Raw genomic sequence first — 4,461 nt, 5'->3', positions numbered from 1 at the left:
TGAATGCACAAGTCCGATGAAAAATGAACAAAAATTTATTATTATCACAACAAAAATGCTTAAATTTTCTCAAATTAGTATTACAATCTCAAAGCAGTATTACAATATCTCACAGTAGTTATCTTTTAACTACTCAAATGTCCAATAGAACGTAATTCAAAACAGCTAAAGAAAGCTAATCCGCGAATTCGCTACAATCAACAAGAGCAGTTTTCTAAACAACAACAAACTAAGCAACTACCACAAACTGAGATGTTTTCCTCCTTTTATAAGATTTTAAAATCACGCGCTAGAATTTTCCAGTACTTTCTCGAAATCAAAAAGAGATATTTATTTATTTAATGCACGCGCTCTTGTATTTTCAATTTTCCGGCTTAGCTTTCTTTTAATATTCGTCACGCGCTGCACTGCGCGAGAAATAAAACCATTTAATTTATAATTGAACTAACATTAGCTTTTTAAATACCAAATTCGTAACAGTATTATTTGGGCTAGTAGACTATAATTCATCTACCTCTTGCAGATGAGGACTGAAATTCTTATGCTCGTAAATAAAGTACATTTACATTAGTTTACACTTAAAAGAACTAAAATTTTTATAAAATTAGTAGAAAATCAAAACTGGATTTCGCAAATTATTTGATTTGAGGTGGCTGTGCTTTCCTTTTATCTTCAGTTTTAGTAATATAATTTATAGATTAAATATGTATCCTATCTTGTTTCTCTATATTCATAACTATGTTGTAATGTTTCAGATGCCTCAAAAGATAAATTCCAGAATATAAAGGTCACCCTGGATTTAAATGTCTTGCTGATTCACTAAGCCATCAGGTTTTATCTATGCCACGATCTCTATTGACACACACAGCTTTATCTGAAAAAAACTGGTATGCGCTGTTAAATCTATATGAAGTCATATATATATATATATATAAGGAAGTCTTTTATATACATATAAGGACCTTCGATTGAGGTCCAATGAAAGTGCTCAAAGTTTTTAATTACTTATTGTGAGTTTTAATTAAATCTTTTCACCTAAGTTTTATAATTTCACTAAAGTTCAAAATTCTTTGGATTATATGCTATATGTTTAAAGTTACAATTTTGATTTATATCTTTCACTGAAATATTTTAATTTTTCACTTTCGCTTTCAATTCCTTAAAAAAATAGAATTCTCTTTATTTAAGGTACATGATTCTAATTTACTTTTTTTTTCTTTGCTTTGGGGAAAGGCCAGAATTTTCAGGTGAACTATTGTAATTAAAATACATTGAAATGGTTCAAAGGCTAATTCTGGATACAGAAAAGCAAGGATTTTTGTAGAAGAGAGACTTCAATTGATTTCAGTGTTCCTCTTCCCTGATGAATTTGATTTGATTTCCTCTTATGTTCTTTTTTCTTTAAATTTCATTACAAAATTTTTGAATTGGGGTCTTGCTTGTTTAAAAGTTTTGGTTTTAACATTTATTAAATTCTACTACATTGATACAGCACTTGCTGAATGTTAAAAATTGGTAGTGATCAAAATAGTAATCTTGAGATGTCTGTATTTATCACTTCAGTTCAATGAATCTACCAATTATATTGATGTATCTTAGTTTTTACGATGGATGGTTAAGAATGAACGTGATTGCTTGATTATACTAATATGACTGTTCCAGTTGGAACAGACACTTGCCTCTGAGTGGCAGTGCGAAAATCAGTAGAAGCACATAGAGAACACTAAGTGGCAACAATGTGAACTTTGAACTTCCTTTTGATTTGTTTGATGCAACTCAAATGCCCCCACCAGTGGCCGAATGGTAAAGTCGCTGAACACCGGTAGTTCAGTACGAGGTTTGATTCCCATGAATGCACTGGCTGCCTGGGTGTTTACATAGTTTCCCCATGTGTAATATGTATATGAGCCACCCTTAGAAAGTCCCTCCATGAAGGCATCTTTTCCTTAGGCAGATAGCCCTCAAGTATTTTGCCATAGTCAAGTAAACCAAACCTAACCAAACTAGGAGCTTAAATGCTGCTGATGAGGTATTAAATAAATTCTAAATTGGATTAATTTGTTATGGTATTTTAATAAATTCACTTTTCAACTAGATTGAATGTGGATTTAGACAGAAATACTGTTGAACCACATATGTAGAAATTTAGATTTATTGTAGAACTTTATTAAATATGCTGTGTCATTAATGTCTCTTGAATTATTAACAAAGGAGCTTCTAAAATTTAATAACAGTTAGAGCTTATGCTCTTTAGAGATCCTTGTTCATATGCTTGATATTAGCTAAGTTACCATGCTTCCTACTCTATATAATATATTCATAGGCTAAGATGTGCCTGTTTCATTAAACTGCAAACTGCAATAGTTACACTTTTTTAATAAATGTTGCAAAAACTATGCTGAATGTGAACTTTTGTTTATTGTGAGATTTTGTTTTATTTTTATTTTATTTTATTTATTATTTTTATTTATTTATTTATTTTATTTTATTTGTGGCTAACACAGAAAATATCAAAAAGCTAAATATTTGTTCCTGCTTGAAGCAGAAACTGGAGAAATAAATTAATTTTAAAACCTACTCTTTAAAACCTACTCCACATCCAAAAAAATATTTCTTTTAAATTGAATTTATGATTTAAAATTTTTTGATATAGTTGCACAGTTTGTTTTAGCCTTTTTTATGAATATTATCACTGAAGAGCTAATTAATTGTGTCACTGATAATTTTCAGGTGAGCAGAATTCCAATGTGATCATGTCATTTCAACTGCAGCATTTTTGTCCTGTGAATAACTTAATAATTGAATTTCATGATCGTGACAAAATATCTTATAAAAATTTTAAAAAATGCTACTCTTCTCAACATATTAGATGATAAATTGTACCTTATAGTTTCAAATAATTTTATATATGTTGTTTGTTAGTGAATAATTCATGTAAATTTTGTTTTGAAAAACCTAAAATTTTAAAGGGCCAGAATTTCCGGGTGAACTGTTATAATTAAAATACATTGAAATGGTCCATCAGCTAATTCTGGATGCAGAAAAGCAAAGATTTTTGTAGAAGGGAAATTTTAATTGATTTCAATATTCCTCTTCCCTGATGAAGTGGTACTGAAGTTGATCTAATGATCTATTTTACTATATGTTTATATATTGCTCACATCTCTACTACATGCTACAATCTTAATTAATGCGTAAAATTATGAAAAATCGGTTTAGTAAGTAATACAGCACAAAGTCCAAAATCTGGAATCATTAAGACTTGGTAATTCTGTAAACTTCCAAATTTTAGAACATTAGTTTAAATCTAGTAAGATGGCCTATAGACATGGCAACATTTGGGCTTTAAGTATTTATGTCAGATAGAAAAATGCTAAACTCCCATAATGACATGAAGGCTGAAAGTGCAATTGCGGCCACCATTAATATAGCATCAATCAGCATATTGTCATTTGCCACAGTTCAATACCCTAGCTAGCAGGTGTTTGAAAATGACATGCAGGAATCTCAGCTAGTCAAGAGAAAAATTGCATTTTCAGCTTTTACAGTACACATGTCTCATTGTGTCAAGTACTACAATCTCCTTTATTTTATAAACTTAGTAAGATCAGATCTTTCTGAATATCAGAATCCGGATTAAGACTTTGTACTGTACCAAATCAATTAAAATTCAAAGTTGTCCAAGTACTGAAATTGGCAAACAGTATTGTAGATCAACTTTGTTAATGTCAGTGAATATAAATGAAAAAAAATTTACAGATTTTTATATTAATAATTTTTATTTAAATTTTTTAGGTTTCATTATTCTGCTAGGATATGGGAGACGGTAAAAAAATCAACTCTTTTCCTGGAATACAATAGACTTCTGCCTTAAATTATAAAAAAAAATAATTATAAGAATGTGTAATTATGATGATTATTTTTCATCTTATAGATATTTTATTTTTAAATTTATATGTGTATAAAGCTCTTCCTGTCCAATGAGATTGTCTTCAAAGGGGATTATAAAATCTTTTACCAACAAATACCAATGAAAAGGATATTTCACTTACTGGAGCAATTACTTGCTATGGTCTCATATTTTATAAATTCAAAACTGGCTATGTAAAATATTAGATGTACTGGAATTATACTATTTTGTTAATAAAAAAAGAAAGAAAGCATTATTGTCACATTATTCATATCCCATCTGTTAAATTATGAAGACTTTTTAATCATGCGTTATTATATAGTGGAACTACAGTCTGTCCAAATACCTTTGTTCTGCATGGCAGACATCAATTTACTGTGATACAAATGAAAGAATTTTATCTAACAAAGATTATGCTGTTAAAAGAATGCTCCACCCCATTTCAAAACAATTTTTTTGTGGCAACATAAAGCAGTAAAGTTATTTTTAAACACACAAACCATTTTTATAGGCCATAAAACTAAATGTACTCATATAATCAACAGCAAATA

General features: G+C 29.3%; 1 long non-coding RNA gene across 1 annotated transcript; it reads left to right on the top strand.

Moving 5' to 3' along the window:
* The first annotated feature begins 511 nt into the window (after positions 1-511).
* On the top strand, positions 512-4,163 carry LOC146995802 (uncharacterized). The gene is made up of 3 exons (XR_015042838.1): positions 512-649; positions 756-887; positions 3,796-4,163. It is a non-coding gene; the product is annotated as an uncharacterized LOC146995802 (long non-coding RNA).
* Positions 4,164-4,461: the final 298 nt, after the last annotated feature.

The sequence above is a fragment of the Stegodyphus dumicola genome, chromosome 8 (genome assembly GCF_044657685.1).
Source record: "Stegodyphus dumicola isolate Sdum_Otavi_A_Nest chromosome 8, ASM4465768v1".
Classification (NCBI taxonomy): Eukaryota; Metazoa; Arthropoda; class Arachnida; order Araneae; family Eresidae; genus Stegodyphus; species Stegodyphus dumicola.
The sequence above is the reverse complement of the archived record's forward strand: the minus strand, read 5'-3'. Positions and strand labels throughout refer to the sequence as shown.